Source organism: Protomyctophum bolini, assembly GCF_963924005.1.
Source record: "Protomyctophum bolini genome assembly, chromosome: 1".
Classification (NCBI taxonomy): domain Eukaryota; kingdom Metazoa; phylum Chordata; class Actinopteri; order Myctophiformes; family Myctophidae; genus Protomyctophum; species Protomyctophum bolini.
Genome location: NC_137862.1, coordinates 55,492,890 through 55,517,343, shown reverse-complemented (window position 1 = coordinate 55,517,343; position 24,454 = coordinate 55,492,890). Strand labels below are relative to the sequence as shown.

General features: G+C 42.4%; 2 long non-coding RNA genes across 5 annotated transcripts; one reads left to right on the top strand and one right to left on the bottom strand.

Annotated features, from left to right (window-relative positions):
* Positions 1-2,010: 2,010 nt before the first annotated feature.
* Positions 2,011-10,224, top strand: LOC308314005. 3 transcript variants are annotated; one of them, XR_013963927.1, is made up of 12 exons: positions 2,011-2,060; positions 2,161-2,225; positions 2,322-2,403; positions 2,492-2,570; positions 2,657-2,724; positions 2,903-4,516; positions 5,489-5,588; positions 9,313-9,377; positions 9,474-9,555; positions 9,644-9,722; positions 9,809-9,876; positions 10,055-10,224. It is a non-coding gene; the product is annotated as an uncharacterized lncRNA (long non-coding RNA). The 3 variants fall into 3 exon arrangements; XR_013963928.1 differs by having other exon boundaries at positions 2,903-5,389; XR_013963929.1 differs by having other exon boundaries at positions 2,903-5,588.
* A 4,025-nt stretch (positions 10,225-14,249) lies between these two features.
* LOC308312647 lies at positions 14,250-21,643 on the bottom strand. 2 transcript variants are annotated; one of them, XR_013963795.1, is made up of 3 exons: positions 21,628-21,643; positions 16,638-16,662; positions 14,250-15,675 (listed from the first exon to the last, which is right to left on the bottom strand). It is a non-coding gene; the product is annotated as an uncharacterized lncRNA (long non-coding RNA). The 2 variants fall into 2 exon arrangements; XR_013963796.1 differs by lacking the exon at positions 21,628-21,643 and adding an exon at positions 18,877-18,990 and having other exon boundaries at positions 16,638-16,668.
* Between the last annotated feature and the right edge of the window lie 2,811 nt (positions 21,644-24,454).

Here is a 24,454-nt window from a genome sequence, read left to right as displayed (position 1 = left end):
CGGGTCACACAATTCGGCCTCATCTCTGATAGTTATGTCCTTATACTCGGGGTGAATTTGTTTTAAAGTGTGCAATGCCTTTAAAATTTTAGACATAGTGACAGTCTGGAACAATTGATGTCCTTTGTAGTGCAATCGTCTCTTCAACTTTACTCTCATCACTTGAGAATCACTTCTAAGTCTGGGTAAAACATTGACAGTCGCCTCTACTTCAGATGGCACACATACTACATTACCGCATAGTGATCTCTGCTGGCCTTTGGGAAGAGGTATGATTTTAGCAAATGTTAGGTACTTGGATGAAATATGCCTCTCCAATATGTTAAGATCAGACAATTCAGGGGGGATTTCTACCAGCTCCAAATTATTAGCCATAGCAAGTGGTGGCATGTGCCCTCTCTTAAGATAGTCATGGCAGGTGGCACAGATCCATTCTTGCTTCCTCTCATTGGGTACTGTGCAATGTTGTGGTTCTCTGCATACATCATTGCAAACATGAACATATTTTCCTGTCAAGCAAGCAGACACCACATCTGGATTTTTTACGTAGTCTGTCCTATTGCAGTGTTTTACTCGATCTGGAAACAATGCTCTATGGCATACTGTGCAGACATTAGTGGGGCCATCTTGTATGCTTGTTCTAAAAGCAGATATGGCTTGTTGCATTACAATGTTACGTTGTTGTGCACGTAGTGCATCTTCTTGTCTGTATTGTTGTATTATTTTCCGTGTGCAACGCATCTTATGAAAGAGTCTATATGCTGCTTCACTGTGATATCTTTTATAAAAATAAGCATTACATTTCTGTAAATGAAGCCGTCTGAAATCTGGGTCATTTTTGTATCTGTGTTGATTGATTCGTTTCATGATTTCAATATGTCTGAGTCTAAATTCAAGATCATTTTTGTATTTGTGTTGAATGTGTTGTTTCTTTTTGAGTCTAAATTCAAGATCATTTTTGTATCTGTGTTGAATGTGTTGTTTCTTTCTGAGTCTAAATTCAAGATCATTTTTGTATCTGTGTTGAATGTGTTGTTTCTTTCTGAGTCTAAATTCAAGATCATTTTTGTATCTGTGTTGATTGATTCGTTTCATGATTTCAATATGTTTGATTCTAAATTCAAGATAATTTGTGTACTTGTGCTGACTGATTTGTTTCATTGTTTGCATATGTTTCATTTTAAATGCACTATCATTTGAAAAACGCTTGTTAATATACAACTTTTTTCTTAGTCTATACAATTCGCATTTAGCATACAAAGTCCTTTGTTTCAAGTTTTTGGTTTCCTTTCTCTGTACTGTTTTTTGTTGCTTTATGCCAGTTTTTGGTAATGCAAGTTTTTCACAAGTCCTCATATATTTTCGTCTTTTCCCTTTTTCCAATTTTAACATGTGTGCTATCTGGTCCTTGCTCATATTTGTGATTTTGAAAGATTGTCCAGTCACAAACTTACAGGAAGTCATACTTTGAGATGCTTCAGTGTGAGTTAAGTTGGTGTGTGGGGTTTTAAAATCTGCACTTGATAATTGATTGCAAGTGACATTACAATGTTTATGATCAACAGCAGACGTTATGTCAACCTCCGGTTCAGTCATAGGTGATAATAAAGCACTGTCATCAGTACACTCAATATTGCCGGTGTGAAAATACTGTTCTGCAATCCCATCAGACATTTCTGACAATGAATGTTTAGCCTGCCTGTTTGTGCTGTAGACATCTGTGTTTGATGTTGTTGGAATTTCTATTCCAGAGTCTGCAATAGTAACATGACTGTTATCCAGGTTGTCACTGTGAAATCCTACAGGAATGAGTTCATACATGCATGTTGGTAACGTCTCAAACACCAGTTGGCACTCAATAATCCTCTTAATCATATCTTTCAACTTTGTGAATGTAAGTGTAATCAGTGGGACTGAACCAATAGGTGTCATAGCACCACCCCCCTCAGCTCAGCATATAAGGTAGCTGGACAGGCATAGGGAATAGGAGGTGTTTTACCCAGGATCTTTTCCTGTTCCAGTCAGGCTGTGTGGCGTTTGTTTGTGCTCGTAGCATCGAGGTAAGCTCTTGGTTTTACTACTATAGGGTTACCTGTCCCTAGGTTGATATGTCAACAACCTTTATTTAGTTATTTATTTATGTTTCTTTTTCTTCGTCAGAAACTGTGGAGCTCGCAGTTAGTGACAGCCCTGTCAGCCTGGGTGTATAATTCAGAGAAACCAAGGTAGGCTTGCTTCATATCGCAACAGCACAAACAAGCCTTTAATTCATGTTGAACTGCCTTCCCGTTTATTTATGCAAACCCTTGTCTCGTTGTTAGACGCAGTTAGACGCAGAGGCAAGCGGCGAACGAGAGCCTGGCTAATGTGTGTGTCCCTGTGTGTTTACACAACAGTCTTGAGGTAGGCTTGCGTCCGTATTGCAACAGTATAGCAGTTTCGCTGTTATGGTGCGAGTCCTCATGATGTTTGTGATGTGTTTGTTGCACAGACGGTGATCCGAAAGAAATACACTGACAGGAGCCTGCCTAACGTATGTGCGTGTGTAAGCCTGCACACTGAGTCTAGAGGTAGGCTTGCGCCCATATTGCGACAGTATAGCAGTCTTTGTCTTATGAATGAAACTGAGTCCTCATTATATGTTTATATTACACAGACGGTGTCCCGACCGAGCCAAACACACTGTTGTATCGACCACCTGGAGTCCCTGACCATCTTAACAGGGTATGGGCTAGTTTGCATAAGCAGCAGTGCAAAGTACATTTAATGCACTTTATTAATTACTGTATAACTGTTTGGCTACATCAGTGTTGTAGTCAGAATCTGATTCTGAGTACAACCAGGAAAGCACTTTAGCTATATGGTCAATTGGAGGCTAATCAAGGTTTATGTTCCATTACAGATTGGGCCTCATACTGTGAACCGCTGTTCTTTTTATCTTTTTTTTATATTTTGAATTCAAGTCTATGCTGCTATAGTTTTTATACTTTTGAATTCAAGTCTATGCTGCTATAGTTTTTATACTTAATTGGGATTGGATGATATCATATAGCCCAAGTGGCGTCTTAAGCACTTTTACTACTTTAACCAAAGAGTTAACTAGTTAATCGCCAACGACGGATATATTGGTTTCAGGATTATATTGCATAGTTTCACTCGTGGACTACTGTCCCTTTTACAGTGCAGTGTTCTTTTGGGCTTTTAGCCTTTCTTATTGATTTGCAGTGTTTTTAATGCCAACCATATTTGGCTCAGAGTGATAGTGTGCTTATGTTGCAGTGCTCAATCTTGTGTTTATGGACCTAGGAAATGAGTGTAAATTAGTGCAATCGATCCAATTCCTTATCTGTGTAGTGAACGACTTGATAACCCCCTATTGGTATCTCTGTAGATAGTGAATATACGTTTTTAAAGGAGAGGTCAATACTGTGAATACATGTATGTTTTTAAAGGAAATGTCAATACTTTGTACATTCTAAGAATAAAGTTATACTCTATGAAGCAACCGACAGTTATTGTTCACTCAAACTGAACACTTACCTTGGTATTCCGGGTCTCCCACCCTGTAATTGGGAGTGGCGTAGTATTACTGTGACATTAGGAGTACTTAGCGACTCCACTTGGTTACAATTGGCGTAGTCGGCAGTGACTTATTGTTGGTCGGTTGGAGAGTTGTACATTGTATTGGCATTTGTTAGTAGCAGCATAGCAGGTTTTATTTTATTTTTTTAAAGAACAGCGGTTGGCAGTCAACCTTTTCATCACGAATCAATCCTCTGGTCGCTCTCCCTGGGACTGCAGTCGCTATGGAGGAAGAGCTCCAGAGCCTACGGGAGGAGATGGCTCAGCTCCGAGCTGAAAATCGAAGACTGTCGAACAGTCAAACTGAGAGACTCTCTGTGTCAGACCAAACATCTGACACTGCAAACAATGCACCTACACCCCCACCCCCACAGAGAAGAGAACAGACTGTTTACCTCCCTAGGGAGAGAAAATGCTCCAAATTCTCAGGGTCTTCACTTTCTGGGGCCTTAACTGTGGACGAGTGGGTGGAGGAGGTGGAGGGTTGTTTGAGGGCAAGGCACATGTCCACAATTGACAAAGCCTTGTTTGTGTACGACCATTTGGAAGGTGCTGCTCGTACTGAAATTAAATTTAGAGCTCAAGGGGTAAGGGAGGATTCTGAGCAGATTATTACAATACTACAGGAGTTCTATGGTTGTTCAAAATCCTATGTGTCTTTGCAACAAAAATTCTTTGAGAGAAAACAGAAAGAGGGAGAATCATTGCAGGATTTCTCCCACGCTCTTATGACTTTAATGGAAAAAGTGCAATTGTGTAACGCTATGTCCAATTCACAGATTTTGCTGCGAGACCAGTTCTGTGAAAATGTGAGAGACCATATGCTGCGCAGAGAACTAAAGACATTGGTGAGGCAAAATGGAGAACTGTCTCTACTTGACATTCGCAAAGAGGCGATCCGATGGGTCGATGAGGGTCAGCCTTCAAGAGAAAAGTATGTACGCCCCATTCCACAAACTTGTGAAGCTCAGGCCACTGCAACTAGTGAAGCAGTTGGCGTTGGTAAATCGGAATATGAAGAGTTAAAACACATGTTTGTTAAGCAACAAGCTCAATTGGATAAGATCACACAGGCTCTAAATTCTAATATGGGTGCAGGTAGAGGCAGATCGTTCTCCAGCGTTAATAGATACCAGCGTGCCCCTGATGGCCGACCCATATGTCTTAAGTGTGCGCAGCCAGGCCACATCGCTCGTTATTGTACTCAAGGCACCCCGCCCTCACAGGCTAGCACTACTGCTGCACAGATTACACCGGCGGAAAACTAGAACCTTCCCGTGTGCAGAGTCAAACGCTGGAAGGGGGTTTTTCCGACTCACATATTGAACACCAAGAGATAATCCGCAAGTTAATTGGGCCTTGCTCGGTAGTGGTGGTGCCCATGGGCGGAGTGGAGGTTCCTTGTCTGCTGGACACTGGCTCCATGGTTACCACCATTACAGAAAGCTGTTTCCATGAACATTTTGCACACTTGTCTAAACATGAACTGCGCGATTGTAAGTGGCTTGGTCTCAAGGCAGCTAATGGGTTGGACATACCGTATTTGGGCTACATTGAGCTTGATGTGAAAGTGCTTGGCACATGTCTGCCTAGTATGGGTATATTAATTGTGAAAGACCCACCTGATGGTGTTCTAACCAGTCGAAAGAAAGCCACCCCTGGTATACTGGGCATGAATATCATCATTGACTGTTACCGTGAACTATTTGCACAACATGGCACCAACTTATTCCAGAGCTCTGCTGTACAGTCTGCTGCAGTGGCGTGGAAGCTGGCCTTTCGCCAATGTGAGAAAATAGAAGCCATAGTAAGTTCATCCTCTGCCTTTAAAGTCAGGGTACAAGGCAAACGCCCCATATGTGTTACAGCTGGAACACTGTTAATGGTCCCCGTTACTTGTCCCCAGGTTCCATCTATGGCGTTTTTGCTCGAACCCCTTGGGCCATTGGATGTTGGTCTCCCAGAGGGCTTGCTTGTCTCTCCTGCCCTAGTCCACGCTGAGAAAGGTACCCTCTATGCCCCCGTCACTAATGTAGGTCAGTCTGATGTATGGCTAGTGCCCCGCAGAGTGATAGGGACTGTACAGGGTATAGAGGGTGGAGATATTGTAGCGGGTAATACCCCTTGCATAGACCTGTCCATCGATGCATCCACCCAAGAATGTACAGCGTATGTTTCAGTACAGGCGGTAGAGATGAGCAGTAAGGCTTCCATTGACATTGAACAGCTTGACTTTCCGGGCCTCTTACCTGAAGATAAGATTGATGCAAAGCGCCTATTGACTAAATACAAGCATGTATTTGCTAAAAGTGAGGGCGATTTAGGATGTACCAACCTCATTACACATGAGATCCCACTCTTAGACGACGCACCCGTCCGTCAACCTTATCGCCGCATTCCCCCCTCGCAGTATGAGGCAGTCAGGGCACACATTAAACAGTTACTTGAAAGTCAAGTGGTCAGAGAGAGTTGCAGCCCGTATTCATCCCCTATTGTGCTGGTGGCTAAGAAGGATGGGGGCATACGCATGTGCGTTGACTACAGGCAGCTGAACGCGAAGACCCGGAAAGATGCATATCCACTTCCAAGGATCGAAGAGTCCCTTGATGCCTTAACGGGAGCCAAGTGGTTCTCCACACTAGATCTCGCCAGTGGCTACAACCAAGTACCGATGGCCGAAGCAGATCGGGCTAAAACGGCATTCTGTACCCCCTTTGGCCTATTTGAGTTTAACCGAATGCCTTTTGGCTTATGTAATGCACCTGGGACTTTTCAACGCTTAATGGAGCGCATGTTTGGCAACCAGCGTTTCCAATCAGTCTTGTTGTATCTTGATGACATCATTGTGTACTCTTCTACAGTACCACAACACTTGCAACGTCTAGAAGAGGTCTTTTCCCGTCTCGATCAACAAGGTCTGAAGGCAAAGCTATCCAAATGCCACTTCTTCCAAAAGAAAGTCAAGTATCTTGGCCATGTTGTCTCTGAAGAGGGGGTAGCCACAGACCCAGACAAGTTAGCTGCAGTGCGTGAGTGGAGGCGGCCTTCGCATTTGGCTGAACTACGATCCTTCCTGGGCTTCGCCTCCTATTATAGAAGGTTTGTGGAGAATTTCGCCAAGCTAGCAGCCCCTCTCCATCACCTGGTGGCACGTGTGAGTGGACCCAACAAAAAGGGTAAGACCCCTAAAACCCCCTTGTCCACCTTCTGGGACGAACACTGTGAACAGGCATTCATGGCGCTGAGAGAAGGCTTGACGACAGCCCCAGTCCTAGCTTATGCCGACTTTCAGAAGCCCTTCATCCTTGAGACCGACGCCAGCCATGGTGGTTTGGGGGCAGTTCTTTCTCAAGACCATGACGGGAAGCGCAGGCCGATAGCCTTTGCTAGTCGAGGCCTTAAACCAACTGAGAGAAACATGGAGAACTACAGCTCCATGAAGCTTGAGTTCCTTGCCCTTAAATGGGCCGTTACAGAAAAATTTAGAGAATATCTCTTGGGCAATAAAGTAACGATCTACACCGACAACAACCCCCTCCGACACCTCCAAACCGCTAAGCTGGGAGCACTGGAGCAGCGATGGGCTTCCCAATTGGCTTCCTTCGACTACACCTTGGAATATCGTCCAGGTCGTAGTAATGGCAATGCTGATGCTTTATCGAGACAGTATCTGGACCGGTTCACCCCTGGGGTGGAAGTTCCGGCGGCTTTACACCACTCTCAGCCTGCCTCGCCTGTCTCCCATGAAACTCACATTCGTGAGATGGCTGCCATGCCTAGTTTGTCACTGTTGGAATTGTCATTGCTACAGAAGCAAGATCCAGTCATTGGCCCGGTGGAGAAATACTGGCGTGAAGGGCGGAACCCTGGCCGGGAAGAGCGTGAACAGCTGAGCCAAGAGAGCAGAGAGCTGCTTCGCCAGTGGGGACGCCTGGTGGAGAGGGAAGGGGTCCTGTACCGAAAGATCTACCCTCCAGGTGGGGGTAAAGAACTTTTCCAAATACTATTACCCCAGTGTCTGAGGGAAAAGGTTTTCCAGAGTGTGCACGATGGCCATGGACACCAGGGGGTAGACCGCACCTTACAATTGACACGGGATCGGGGCTACTGGCCAGGTATGTCAAAGGACATTGAAAAGTGGTGCCGTAACTGCGGGAGATGCATCCTAGCAAAGGAAGGCCCTAGAATAAGGGCATACAGAGGCAGCCTCCAGGCATCTCGACCTAACGAGCTACTAGCTATGGATTTTACTCTACTAGAACCAGCCAGTGATGGACGAGAAAATGTTCTAGTGATCACAGATGTTTTCTCCAAGTTTACACAGGCAATCCCAACAAGAGACCAGCGGGCGAGCACTGTGGCAGATATATTGGTGAAACACTGGTTCCACCTATTCGGGGCCCCCAGCCGTATTCATTCGGACCAAGGCCGAAACTTTGAAAGCAAAATAATAAAGCAGCTGTGTGCCACCTACGGCATCAAAAAGACCAGGACGACCCCATACCATCCTGAGGGAAATGGCCAGTGCGAGCGGTTCAATAGGACGCTCCACGACCTCCTCCGTACTCTACCACCAGAGCAAAAAAGACGCTGGCCTCAGCACCTGTCCCAACTAACCTACTCTTACAATACTACTGCGCATCACACTACTGGTTTAGCTCCCCACTATATCATGTTTGGCCGCGAACCCCAGCTCCCTGTCGATTTTCTCCTTGGGGTTGACGAAGACCCAGGTGAGGAGCCCCCAGAGGAATGGGTACGAAAGCATCAAGAGTCCCTAAGGACAGTGTACGACCACGTACGGCAACAACTCCATGACAAAGCAGAGCAACGGAACCGACGACATAACCAGCAGGTGACTAGTCCTGGTTTAGAAGTGGGCCAGTTCGTCTACAAGAGGAATCACCAGGTGAGAGGGAGGAACAAAATCCAAGACCGCTGGCATTCCTGCCTTTATCGGGTGGTGGACAGATCCCATGACCAGGGGATGGTATATACCATCGCCCCTGTCCACCAGGATGGCCCGGCCTTGCGACTACACCGAACAGAGCTGCGGAGTGCACCAGAGAGGGAGGGACCTGATGTCCAACCGGTAAATCCAGTACCTGTCACTCCGGACCGTACAACTCCAGATCATGCCCTAAGTGACTCGGAGGAATCGATCGTTATGGTTCTGGAGGATGATGTGAGAAGAGATCCAGGCATACGAACACCCGAACCGGAGGATCAAGGGAGCCCACTGCATCCGGGACAAGACCAGGGAAGTAGCCCGGGATCCATTGAAGGCTCAGAAGAACATATATCGCCACCTTCCCCTGGTCTGCGCCGTAGCAGTCGACGTAATGCTGGTTGCCACCCCAACCCTCACCGGCTGCCATACCGTCAAACAGTATGTCACCAGCACAATATGGGGGCCTGCTTCTCAGGGGCCATATCGTCGGGACGCCGATTCAACTTTGGGGGGGCGAATGTAATCAGTGGGACTGAACCAATAGGTGTCATAGCACCACCCCCCTCAGCTCAGCATATAAGGTAGCTGGACAGGCATAGGGAATAGGAGGTGTTTTACCCAGGATCTTTTCCTGTTCCAGTCAGGCTGTGTGGCGTTTGTTTGTGCTCGTAGCATCGAGGTAAGCTCTTGGTTTTACTACTATAGGGTTACCTGTCCCTAGGTTGATATGTCAACAACCTTTATTTAGTTATTTATTTATGTTTCTTTTTCTTCGTCAGAAACTGTGGAGCTCGCAGTTAGTGACAGCCCTGTCAGCCTGGGTGTATAATTCAGAGAAACCAAGGTAGGCTTGCTTCATATCGCAACAGCACAAACAAGCCTTTAATTCATGTTGAACTGCCTTCCCGTTTATTTATGCAAACCCTTGTCTCGTTGTTAGACGCAGTTAGACGCAGAGGCAAGCGGCGAACGAGAGCCTGGCTAATGTGTGTGTCCCTGTGTGTTTACACAACAGTCTTGAGGTAGGCTTGCGTCCGTATTGCAACAGTATAGCAGTTTCGCTGTTATGGTGCGAGTCCTCATGATGTTTGTGATGTGTTTGTTGCACAGACGGTGATCCGAAAGAAATACACTGACAGGAGCCTGCCTAACGTATGTGCGTGTGTAAGCCTGCACACTGAGTCTAGAGGTAGGCTTGCGCCCATATTGCGACAGTATAGCAGTCTTTGTCTTATGAATGAAACTGAGTCCTCATTATATGTTTATATTACACAGACGGTGTCCCGACCGAGCCAAACACACTGTTGTATCGACCACCTGGAGTCCCTGACCATCTTAACAGGGTATGGGCTAGTTTGCATAAGCAGCAGTGCAAAGTACATTTAATGCACTTTATTAATTACTGTATAACTGTTTGGCTACATCAGTGTTGTAGTCAGAATCTGATTCTGAGTACAACCAGGAAAGCACTTTAGCTATATGGTCAATTGGAGGCTAATCAAGGTTTATGTTCCATTACAGATTGGGCCTCATACTGTGAACCGCTGTTCTTTTTATCTTTTTTTTATATTTTGAATTCAAGTCTATGCTGCTATAGTTTTTATACTTTTGAATTCAAGTCTATGCTGCTATAGTTTTTATACTTAATTGGGATTGGATGATATCATATAGCCCAAGTGGCGTCTTAAGCACTTTTACTACTTTAACCAAAGAGTTAACTAGTTAATCGCCAACGACGGATATATTGGTTTCAGGATTATATTGCATAGTTTCACTCGTGGACTACTGTCCCTTTTACAGTGCAGTGTTCTTTTGGGCTTTTAGCCTTTCTTATTGATTTGCAGTGTTTTTAATGCCAACCATATTTGGCTCAGAGTGATAGTGTGCTTATGTTGCAGTGCTCAATCTTGTGTTTATGGACCTAGGAAATGAGTGTAAATTAGTGCAATCGATCCAATTCCTTATCTGTGTAGTGAACGACTTGATAACCCCCTATTGGTATCTCTGTAGATAGTGAATATACGTTTTTAAAGGAGAGGTCAATACTGTGAATACATGTATGTTTTTAAAGGAAATGTCAATACTTTGTACATTCTAAGAATAAAGTTATACTCTATGAAGCAACCGACAGTTATTGTTCACTCAAACTGAACACTTACCTTGGTATTCCGGGTCTCCCACCCTGTAATTGGGAGTGGCGTAGTATTACTGTGACATTAGGAGTACTTAGCGACTCCACTTGGTTACATAAGCATTACAGCAGTGCCTAAGTGTTGATAATAATATTGACATGGTAATCCATCAGGACTTCTAGAGTGTGGGTCAAAGAAACCAAATTGTCCTGATCTGTTCCTGAACACAGCAATTACTAAACCACTCATTACCAGCAATGCATAGTTCACGTCTTTTAGCAAACAGCTAAGTCCTGCTTCTAGATTTAGGCACTTTTCTGCATAATGAGATGGAGGGTCTCCAAAGGTTCCATACTGGGAAAGATCATGATGCTTTGTTACATGGTAGTCATGGTCGCGGGCAGACACTTTGTCCGGTAAATCATCTATAGCTAGATGATCATGAGCAATTTTATTCTTTATTTTAGGTAAAGATGCACCATCTTCACCTTCGTGAGCTTGTAGATCGGCTGTTTTTCTGACTTTCGCATCTAACTGACGCTTGACCTCTGTGTACATGGTGTCGCCCTTTTGCAATACAAGGTCCAGGTTTGCTGCTGTAATGTGTTCTTCCTCATGAAGGAATGCCAGAAATGTTAGAGAACTACAGGCACACTGCTTATTCCTGGAAAAGACATGGTATTTAGTGCTGTTTTGACTATGAGATGCTGCAACACTTGTCTCATCAGAATGGCCTTTGTGTTGAATACGGTTAGATGTCCTTGGTACATGTCTAACTTTAGGCACATGTTTGACAGCATCAGTGGAAGACATATTCTGTAATGGTGTTTTATTGCTGTGGGGTGCACATTGTATTTGTTGACCTGCTGTGACATTGTCAGAAACATGCTCTTTAACCCAGTGTGTTGTTGTTGGAATTTCTATTCCAGCTCGTGGTGACAGGTCGATGGAGTCGGCAATAGTAACATCACTGTTGACCAGGTTGTCACTGTGAAATCCTACAGGCATGAGTTCATACATGCATGTTGGTAACGTCTCAAACATCAGGTGGCACACAATAATCCTGTTAATCATATCTTTCAATGTTGTGAATGTAATCATTACAGCAGTGCCTAAGTGTTGAGTATCTTCATTATATGGTAATCCATCAGGCCTTCTAGAGTGTGGGTCAAAGAAACCAAATTTTCCTGATCTGTTCCTGAACACAGCAATTACTAAACCACTCATTACCAGCAATGCATAGTTCACCTCTGTTAACAAACAGCTAAGTCCTGCTTCTAGATCTAGGTACTCTTCTGCATAATTAGATGGAGGGTCTCCGAATGTACCGTACCGGCGAACATGCTGTGTTACGTGGTAGTCATGGTTGAAGGCAGAAACTTTTCCCGGCAGTTCATCTGTAGCTAGATGAGTATGAGCAATTTTATTCTTTGTAGGTAACTGTTCCCCTTCGTGAGCTTGTAGATCGGCTGTTTTTCTGACTTCTGCATCCAACTGCTGCTTGACCTCTGTGTACATGGTGTCGCCCTTTTGCAATACAAGGTCCAGGTTTTCTGCTGTAATGTGTTCTTTCTCATGAAGGAATGCCAGAAATGTTATAGAACTACAGGCACATTGCTTATTCCTGGAAAATGTACGGTATGTAATGCTGTTTTGACTATGGGATGCTGCAACACATGTCTCATCAGATTGGCCTTTGTGTTGAATACGGTTAGATGTCCCTGGCACATGTCTAACTTTAGACACCTGTTTGACAGCATCAGTGGAAGACATCTTCTGTAATGGTGTTTTACTGCTGTGGGGAGCACATTGTATTTGTTGACCTGCTGTCACGATTGTATCCTTAACACAGTATGTGATGTTGTCAGAAAAACGCTCCTTAAACTCCTGCTCACCCATGGGTCCTACACGCTTTTTAAGATAATGTGTCAAATTCTTAGATAAACAGTCTTTATGGCAATGCACTTTAGCATCCTTCTGCTCGCTCATAGGTGATACAGCACTGTCATCAATACACTTGCTTGTTTGATATTCTGTACAATGTCCTACAATCACATCAGACATTTCTGACAATGAATGTTTAGCCTGCCTGTTTGCATGGTGTGTGCTGTAGACATCTGTGTTTGATGTTGTTGGAATTTCTATTCCAGCTCGTGGTGACAGGTCAATGGAGTCGGCAATAGTGACATCACTGTTATCCACGTCGTCACTGTGAAATCCTACAGGCATGAGTTCATACATGCATGTTGGTAACGTCTTAAACAACAGTTGGCACTCAATAATCCTGTCAATCATATCTTTCAATGTTGTGAATGTAATCATTACAGCAGTGCCTAAGTGTTGAGTATCTTCATTATATGGTAATCCATCAGGCCTTCTAGAGTGTGGGTCAAAGAAACCAAATTTTCCTGATCTGTTCCTGAACACAGCAATTACTAAACCAGTCATTACCAGCAATGCATAGTTCACCTCTGTTAACAAACAGCTAAGTCCTGCTTCTAGATCTAGGTACTCTTCTGCATAATTAGATGGAGGATCTCCGAATGAACCGTACTGGGAAAGATCATGATGCTTTGTTACATGGTAGTCATGGTCGCGGGCAGACACTTTGTCCGGTAGTTCATCTGTAGCTAGATGAGTATAATCAATTTTTTTCTTTGTTTTAGGTAACTGTCCCCCTTCGTGAGCTTGTAGATCGGCTGTTTTTTTTACTTTTGCATCTAACTGACACTTGACCTTTGTGTACATGCTGTCGCCCTTTTGCAATACAAGGTCCAGGTTTGCTGCTGTAATGTGTTCTTCCTCATGAAGGAATGCCAGAAATGTTAGAGAACTACAGGCACACTGCTTATTCCTGGAAAATACATCGTATTTAGTGCTGTTTTGACTATGGGATGCTTTAACTCTCGTCTCGTCAGATTGGCCTTTGTGTTGAATATGAGATGTCCCTGACAGATGTCCAACTTCACTGTGACTAACCTGTTTTACAGCATCAGTGTAGTACATTGGTTTCACATCATTGCAGCTGTGGGGAACATGCATTTGTTGACCAGGTATCACATCGTCAGATAATTTCAACTTGGACCAGTGTTGTTTTTTAGCTTGACTTTTTTTCCCTTTCCTCGGCATGGTAACGTTTGGTTCTTGTAGGCTATTTGTCACACTGGTAAACCTTAAATATTGCGTATAAGTTTGTGCTTTGCAATGTTTTTATGGTAACTTAATAGGGACTACGATATTCACAAATATCTTCAGAGAATGTAGTGATTGATACAGTAGGCTACAGTTCACTAGCAACTTGTTCTATAGACACCCAGAAAATTATGAAACAATTGTAATATAGGACCAGACGTCAACTGTAGTTTCACAGAATTCTAGGTAATATACCAGATGTGAGCTACTGAAAACCACAATGCAATCTCAATCACTGAGGGACATTCACTATAGTACCAAACAGAAGCAAGTGATTTGTCACACGTCCACTTGTATTATCTCACTTTCTAAACAATGTAGGCTACAACAGTATTAATAAGCAGTTTAGTTTAAAGAACTGTTCAAAAGAGGAAATGTGGTCAAGTTTGCAATTAATTTAAAAAAACGGGCTGCATTTAATGCAATACAGGCAATGTTAGACTAAACGATTAGTGCACCAAACAAATACCAGTCATTCATTAAATCAGTGTATCTATAAGGCAGTATAGACAGTTAATATAGATATGAACACTACCTTTGTAGATTTAGTATTTGATCAAAGATTAAACTAAATGTATAGGAATGTGGAAATGACCGTTTTGTTTTGAACCAATGAAATGTTTCTCAAATGTTAGCACAAGCAACAAACCTTCAAGTAGTGCTGATTAAATATTCAGTGATAGCTTAACAATATAGTGATGGATTAGGAAAATTATCTTGGTAATGTATACACTTAATATAGCAGTTGGGCTACTTCAGTTGATGGACCGCTGTTCAATAGAGTGATCACAGACAGGTCCACTTGTCAGAGCTGCAAATAGTTTAACTATCAAACAGAATTCTAAACAAGCCTATTGAACTACCATACATTTATTTTTACTCAAGTATATTTTACTATACAATGTATAAAGAAGCTGAACAATAAAGAGAGGTTGGCCTTGCTAGGAGTATATACTGTACTAATGTTAAGAGTATTTCTAAACAGTTTGTGAAATGTGTTTGCTTTGATGATCCTGGTCCAGTACGTAGTCCGGTCCTGGTTCAGTATGTAGAGTGCAGACACCAAGCTGATCGAGTTGAGGCTGCGTTCGGATCCAGATAGTGGATAGCCAGAAACAAATAATTTCAAAAATGAATGTATACGGAATGTAAAAACTATCACTCAGGAATGTGGAAATGGTGTTTAGGTGGATGGATGTTTAACCAAAACAAAAGGTGAATAAACAAAGATGGCTCAAAGGTGTGGCAATACAAATGTCTCAAAAAGCTGTATCCAAGGTTTCAAGGTTTCATATCAGGGTTGCATCAAAAGTTGTATCAAGTTTCATATCAGGGTTGCATCAAGTTGCGTTTCAGGGTTGCATCAAAACTTGTATCAAGTTGCGTTTCAGGGGTTGCTTAAGGGAGCAGAGCAAGATCTCTCAGAGTTGCTCCCAACTCTGAGACTTCTCTGAGCGAGATAGAGAAAAGGTAGAGACAAAAGACAGAGAGGCAGCAGGGAGATAGAAGGGTTTGGGGTGTTGGATTAAGAGAAAAACTGTATCCAAGGTTTCATATCAGGGTTGTATCAGGTTTCATATCAGGGTTGCATCAAAACTTGTATCAAGTTGCGTTTCAGGGTTGCGTATAAGGGGTTGCTTAAGGGAGCAGAGCAAGATCTCTCAGAGTTGCTCCCAACTCTGAGACTTCTCTGGGCGAGATAGAGAAAAGGTAGAGACAAAAGACAGAGAGGCAGCAGGGAGATAGAGGGGTTTGGGGTGTTGGATTAAGATAAAAACAGGATCCACTGGAACCCAGGGTTCACTGCGCAAGGTTTACCTGAAAGAAAGAATATTCATAGTCACATTTATACAAGTATATCAGTAACATAAATGCATAATGTTGCTGTCGGGAAGAAACCTTGTGTTGTTTGCTAAAGCAACTAACTCCACCTCTCATGGAATATATAAAGTTACAACACAAACTGCGCTAGCATAAACAGTTTACAAAATCTCATTGCTTATACATCTTTCTTTGAGATTTACAATAAAAAATCCGATCTTTTGAAAATCATGAGATTGGAGCAGATTTCCGATCACCTGATCAGGTCAACCCTAGTTATTACAATGTTTATTTGCAGCAATTTGGCTAGCTGTTCTGAATCTTCCCCACAGGATTAATAAGCCTTATGTAGTCAGTTACTGTACTGTATAGAATATGCAATTGCTAATTACATCAACCATAGTATTCAATATTTAAAGTATAATGTGTGTTCCATCGTACAACAGTGGTGTGTGCTGCAAATAGCAGTTCTACAAGCTCAGAATGTGGCCATTTGGTCAAAGGGTCCCTAACCAAAACATCTGCCCCTCCACCATAAACATAAGTATGTTTTTAAGCTATAAAGCTACAAATTCACAAGTCACGTTGTGAGCTTGTCGGTCTGCTATTTTTGCTAATCATACAGGGCTTAAAGGCCTATTCATAGTGTGGATTTTCGGTGGCGAGGTGACCACCGGAGCTGAAATAGCGTGGAGCGGTGGCGAGTAAAAACAGAGAGTAGGGCTGAGGCGGTGGCCGTGGTATGCTCTTCACCGCGGCTCAGTGACGTCATGTTGTAGTTCGGTGGTCACCTCACCACTGAAAGTCCATACTAGGAATAACGCCTAAGTGGTTACTATGTGTCAAAATTGTGTGTGTGTGTGTGTGTGTGTGTGTGTGACATCACTTCTTGCATCTATATTCAACTTGAATACAAATATTGTGTAAAAACATCATCAGTGTTGATAACTAATACTTACTCAAGTGTAGGTCAACAGCAACCAGCTAAGTCTGCAGAATGAAAAGGAGAAAATCAGCAATTACTTAATTGTTCAAAGAATATTTTTCTTTTGTGTTGTTAACCCATTGAGATCTGGCACCAGATTCTACAATATGTCTTCCAAAACCTTATCAGTGGTTCTCAAACCATTTCATGTCAAGGACCCCGAGAATTATCTGTATTTTGCCACAGACCCCATCTGAAAATATGTTGTAGCAGGGACCCCCCCAGAAGCAAAGATTTGAGTTAAAGAAAACAAGCTACAAGCTCGTAGCGCAGCACTCAGAGCATGTAGATCTGCCATTTTTCAGGTAAAGTTTATAGTCATGGTTAAAAGCTATAGGGTGTACAAAGAGGCTCTACGCACACCAAAGTCCTTGTGGCGGTGCCGTCGCACGGGAGAAAACTGTATAGGAGATCTTGAATGAACAAGAAGGTGGCCGCACACACCAATAGCCAGAGTACCAATATTTATTCGGACAGCAGGTAAGACAAATATCCAACGTTTCGGCGGTTAAGCCTTCATCAGGGGGAAAAAAAAGCTATAGGGTGACAGAGATGTGTCCTCAGGTCTAAATGGGTTAATCATTTCCTGCTAAATGAGTAAAGTTCAATGCACACTGCTGCATATTTCTAACTAAATGGCTTACATTGTAACAGCTTGCATTGAATCAATCTGCTCCAATTTAAACACTTCACACAGTTTCAACCTATCGTTCAATTGGCCATCACTAACCCATTGCTATCCTCTGCGACAAAGTGGGTAGGCAGGAATGGTGTCATCTTATGAGTATTAGTGATGAACACTTAAAGCTAGGTTGACAGTTATTAAAGTAATTTAAGGCAGTGGTTCTCAAAGTGGGGTCTGGGTTGCGGAAACCCCCAGGGTTCCTTGAGGGGGTTCCCAGCAAAATAAAAATGTAAGCACTTCAACAGACTTTGGCCATTTGAAAATGGCAAATGAGCATGCAGGTCTGTTTAAAAAGAAAATTGTGTTCCTGGCACATATTTTCATACTTTTTTTGGGGCCCTTGAAATCAAAAAGTTTGAAAATCACTGACTTTTTTTTATATATATCTTTTATCCCACGATTTTGTAACCCATTTTTCACCCCTGTGTCAATCATCTAATGTGATCCTGGGCTCTACACACCCTCCGCCAACCTGGGGAGAGCAACGGACTTAACTCATGCTTCCTTCATGCTTTTGTGTCCAAGTTGCTCCTTTACACCTGACAGGGGGGAGTTTCCCTGGTTGGACATAGCGCGTGGAAGGAACACGTTATTCCAACCAGTTCCTTTCCCCTCCATCAGGCGCCCCGGCTGGCCAGGGGGAGGCAGTTTAGAGACCAGGATTACTGCATGTTTTTGTGAGGGTACCTACCCTAGGGGACACGGGGAGAACATGCAAACTCCACACAGAAAGGCCCTTTCGCCAACCCCGCCTCGGGTATGGGCACTGATGACGTGGAGGAGGAAACACGCCGCCAGCACCCACAGCGCCCCGAGCGGGAATCGAACCCAGGACCTTCTAGCTGTGAGGCGACAGCACTACCAACTGTGCCTCCGTGCCCCCACTGACCTTATTACTTAATATCCTAAAATACTAAAACGTCAACCACATTAAATCAGTAAGGCGCTGATTTCACGTTTACATTAAATATGGTTTGTATTCAATCCACTGGGAGAAAAAAGTATTGCACCTGTACTACCTGCATGATGCATGTGAATAAAACCTGTAAACCTCAGTAGATTTGTGATATCAGCTGGTAAATAACATAATGGTAATAATAATGGTAAATTGAATGTCACCCATTCACATCCCACATTGTGAGCTTGTAGATATATTTTCAGTGATTGACGATGCATACATCTGGGTTAAATCGTGAGGATTGTACAGTACGCAATGGCATTCCAATACAGTTTAGCGTTCAATGATTCTCAACCTTTTTAACTTCATGGAACCCCCAGTTTGATATGCATTATGCCACAGAGCCCCATTTGATCCAAATTAATCTATATCTCTGGGATCCCAATCTTCACTGTAAAATGCTGTGTCAATGTATCGCCCTGTGTGAAGTGTGGAAGAGAATGCAAATCGCACATATGTCTATTACATAGGTCTATCACAGGCAACGGGAGGCGATATTGGCAAGCTTTCCCCGAGATTCCAGTGATGTTTGGTATCTGCAAATATTAAGCTGATACAGTTAATACTTACTCAGAAGGTAGGGTGGTGTCGTTTGATCTGCAGATTGAAGGAGATAGAGGAAATTATTCAGTTTGTAGTTGCTATACATGCAGAATTTGTATTAATTCATTTCCATTATTTTCTTTTTTAACCCATTGTGGCGGGAACTTTTGGTGTTGGCATTATGTTATGCTTTAGCTATTGAAAAATAGCAGATCTACAAGCTCATAGTGCGCCACCGAGTGGCGCGCTACGAGCTTGTAGGTCTGCTATTTTTGAAAAACCACTGACATAGAAACATAGCTTTTTCAGAAAACTGTCAGGATGTAGAAGACATTTTTTTAATCTAATGTCAGGTCAAAATGGGTTAATAAGAATTTGAAGGTCTTCAAAAACCGTAGGTTAGGTTTTAGAAGGCATTTTTAATTCAACAGTATAGAATACACTGTCTGATAACAAATAAAAGGCTAAACTTAAATGACCAAATCAGCAACATTTTCTGTGTGTTGCAAGTTTGTAGATCTGCTATTTTTACAATACTAATAATAACATTAGGCAGCAGGGGGGCCACAGCGTTCTACAGGGAGGGAGGAATAATGTGATGTTGGGTCACCAATTCACGTTTCAAGTTTTCACAATCTCCTACTGCACCTGTTGCATATTTGAAACACCTCATCAACACTCAAGTGACGTTAGATTTGTCTGTGAGCAGACAGTGGTAACAGTGCATCCCATGGAGAGTAGATTGACATTCAAGGGACCCTAAGGTACCGACCTCCCAAGTACAGAACAGGTAACCGAACTGGAAAATAAACTACACAACATGCCCATTTATCTATACTTACTCAGATGTAGGCAGGATAGTAATTTCATCTGCAAAATGAAGGAGATCAAAATAAGCAATTAATCAGTTGTTTATTTCCAATATAAAAAACACTGTTGAAAGTAAAAAGTCTATATTGCTACAGTACCAAAGTAAAAAGTACTCAATTGTTTAAAATTAGCCAATCTACAAGCTCACAACTCACCGTGATGCAAAGGAGGGGGGGGAGAGAGAGAGAGAGAGAGAGAGAGAGAGAGACAGAGTTTAGATAAAACCATGACATACAAGGTGCTATGACAAATGTACAAGATGTCATGGTCCCCAAATTGACACTAATTGACCCCCAGTTGAAAAGATACAGGGACCCTGGACCATAAGAACCCGTTTAATTTCAAGGACCCCCAGTTTGACATGCATATTAACTACATTTAATGTCATTTCTATCTCTGGGACCCCCAATTCATATAAAAGGATTGTAAGACTCATAGTTACAGACCCATAAGGGTCCATTTGGTTCCTAACTATCATTTAGCTGGGGACCCCCTTCAACTCAAGGACCTCTAGGGGTCCACGGACCCCACTTTGGGAACCACTGCTATAGCTGTTCGGAGTTTGGTAGATTAAGCCCTCCGAAGGGCTAAGAACAGGCAGCACACATGGGCATGACTCGTGTTAGTCAATTTATTGATATGAAAGACCACAGGTCATAAACCTGGAAGAAAGAATAAAATAAAAATGGCATTACCATAACATTCGTTCGAATATAATGCAACAATTAACAAATAAGCATCACAGTATGTTATTGTAATTGACTCTCACAAAATATAATATAGCTGTACATTCTCCCAGAATATACCTGCTGAATATACTTGTAACATAATCTTACAGCTCCTCTCATTACTGATACAAAAGTGCAATATAAAGAAAACCAGCATCATGCATACATTCCCTATATACACACAAGTAGCCTACATATAACCAAACCACATATGTACTGCGCATACACTAAATGTGTATATAAAGCAGCACAGTAAAGCAGCACAGTAAACTCTGTTAATACAGCGAGCTGGATACAATAAGTATATAAACTATAAACTGCATTTCCCAGAATGCAATTCCCAAAGTGCCTTGCGCAGATCGCACGCAGCACGCACGCACTATGCCAGCCGGCCGGCACGATACTAAAACATTACCATGGCAACAGAGTCCGTAAGTTAATATACTGACGTGACACTATATGGACGTGCAAACACCACACAATAACACAGGACTTCTCCACCACGCTACAGTCCGCTAAGCGTCCCGACAGAGCAACCTGTCAAAACAGCCAACGCTGGCCACAGCTAAACACTAGCATTGCTACATAAACATTGCACCCCGTGCGCCGCTCGCTCGCTCAATACTTGCGGTATACCAACGCGGACACAACGTGACAATACTACTGCACAAAATGCTACCAGTAGCCCATAGCAAACATTATACATTTCACACACTACAGTTCAAATCTAACTTACCAACGGGCTGTGTGCTCCTGATGACATATCAGAATGTAATGAGTGAAAAAAACACTGCTAGCAAAAGGCTACTGTGTTAGCTATTAGTTAATGACATGAAAACTTCTTCACAGATTAAAACCCGTTTAGTACAATTAATTTATAGACATGTATGACTCAACGTCATAACAGTCAGCAACACGCAGTGTTTGTGTGTTCCTCTTATGACGGCGGGGCCGCGGGGAGCTAATTAGCCTGGTAGCTAATTGTTAGCAAAATAAACTCAAAATAAATAGCATGACAAATGAGAGCAAAAACGGACCTAAAACAACGGGACAAAGACAAGTAATGGTTTCGGGTCTGTTGTTTAACAAAGTAACGAACTGGGACAAACGCAATGTGTTCATTTAGGTGATAAATTAATATAATATGTACTGTACACAACAGAGCTGGGACGTTACTTACCAGTGGCAGTTTTCCAAACAGGAAGTGGTGTGGTGTTGCAGTAAAAGCGGTCCGCATGTGCTTGCAAAACGTTCCGTCTCTGACATTTGCATGAAGACATGACAAATTGACTTATTGTTATTATTTGATAACCCAGCACTTACTACTGTAGGCTACTGTAGGCTACTACTAATAATAATAATTATTATTATTATAATTATAATTCATAACATTATAATCAGAACATTTGTACAAATATACAATTATATGAAAAAATCACACTTGTGCGCCGATTTTTGGGGGTAGTCCGTCCCTTGTGTCATTGGACAGTAAAATAAGCAATATGTTCTCATGAGTCTGAAACTAAAACTGACTGATGGCAGATTAAAAGATAATTCATTATGATAGTGGAATTATCATTACTTGTCAAATGTTCGTCTTGAACCATTGGCCCCCCACATAAGCCCTTATTGCCCCCCCCACACAAGCCCTAATTGGCCCCCACACAAGCTTGTATTGGCCCCCCACATCACATGCCCCCTTAGTTATGTGGCCAAAAAAAAAGAAAAACCCCACCCCCATCTGCACGTGCCTGTGACACAGAGACTCACGCACGCACGCACACACACACACACACACACACACACACACACACACACACACACACACACACACACACACACACACACACACACACACACACACACACACACACACACAATGCCACGCCAGACTTTCCGGTCCATGCCCAGTTCCTGCTTACTGATGCATGTGTCCCTAGCGATGACATCAGGCCAGGGAACGACAGTTTTCTGCTGCTTTGAGGCAGGATTCCAGAGAAGAAGGGAATAAATAATGTCATTGTCAGCTATTATAGGCTGTTACTATGTTAGCTGATAATAGCCTATATTACAGTTGATGAAAGATGAAAAAATCACACTTTGTGTGAAGTGAGAGGCGCTCTTATCATCATACATCATCACATTCCGTGCCAAGCCCATTATCACAAATTTTGCGGTACACATTCCCTACTCAGCCAATCAAATAATCGCTATGGGGTACACACAAACACACTAACCTGGGCATAGGAGGGGCTATCGTCCCTCAAAATGGGAAGAAATGTGGAGGCCTACAGTGTGGAAAAATTGGCTTTTTTAGCAGGGCCAGTTTCAAATAGCAGCCCACTGTAACTGCTCTAAGTGCTCTTTGAGAGCGGTTATGAAGGAGTCTATTTCTTTATTGGTACAGTGTTCCACAAAAATGTAATGGCTTAATTGCTTAAGCCCCGCCCCTCTGTATTCCTATTGGCTTTTACACAGCTATAACTTTTGTTTGCAGCATGCTACAGTCTTGAAACTTGCTCCATGGACTTAGACCACCAATAGGAGCATGCTGCAATTGGTTAATTACTTAAGCCCCGCCCCTCTGTCTTCCTATTGGCTGGCCTTTACACAGCTCTAACTTTCGTTCACAACATGCTACAGCCTTAAACTTTGGTACATGGACGTAGACCATCAAGAGGAACAAGCTTTAATGGCTTAATTGCTTAAGCCCCGCCCCTCTGTCTTCCTATTGGCTGGCCTTTACACAGCTATATCTTTTGTTTGTAGCATGCTACAGTCTTGAAACTTGTTCCATGGACTTAGACCACCAATAGGAGCACGCTGTAATTGCTTAAGCCCCACCCCTCTGTCTTCCTATTGGCTGGCATTTACACAGCTATAACTTAAAAAAGAAAACTTAAAAATAAAAAACTTAAACTTTTTTTTAACTTAAAAAGAAAAAGATTTTTTTAGATTATTTATTTTTTTACATTTAAATTTGTTTTTAAAAATAAAAACACTTCATCAATCAAAGAAAAATCAATAATCATTGTGTTTATGCTTTTAAAGATAGGCCTATATGCTTGTAAGCGCCATTTTGAGTCTCCTAATTGTGGCCAATGATGTCCACTGAGGGGTGTGGTCAAGTTCAGGTTGCCATAGTTACAGGGAGGGTATTTAACCCTGTCCCTAATGAATTGCAGGTGTTGTTGATAGGAGGCAAACTGTTTTCTGACTGTGCAGACAGGGACTGTTGCATTCACCACGTTTGACTGTTTGCTACTTATGTTATTTGCCTTCAAAGTATAGGATTTTGTAAGGAAAATAAATATAATTTAATATCCACTCTACGAACATTCTGGACCTCAGTTCTTTCAGCACACGTCTAAACTTCCTCATCCGTCAGCAGCCAGTAGCACCTAATACAGGGATTTAGGCGCTACAATGCTATTTGACCCTTTTTTAAATGTAAAAGTATGCTATTTAATACAATTTCTGCTCATTCATGCTTTCATATCCATTGATGTATTTTTTCTTTTTACCTTTTCCTAATTAATCAAGAATACATTGTAAAGCATTATTCATACATTACAAATCATTAGTAGACAGTAATACTTTACTTACTTTATTCTGCCACTTTTTGGGCATCATACTACTTCCACATACTTTATTCCACTTTATGCAGTTATTCATGCTTAAACTATAGTTTTTACAAATGTTCATACTTTTTTTAACTTTTACTTCAGCTTTAATGCATTTTCTACTTTTGTTTACAATATGCTACAGTCCAGAAAGTTTGATTATGGATTTAGACCACCAATGGTAACACTATTACCCCGAGTTTCAAACTTGACACGGCAATAACTTTATACATTGCATTTTATGCGAGCCCACGCAGTTTCTACAGGAACTGCTTTCTAGTTGTGGGCTCGCCACAGCGAGCACACAATAGTTATCCACAGTCTATATTTATTTATTCCAATTTCCGCCACTTTTTTCGGTCACCTACTACTTCCACATACTTT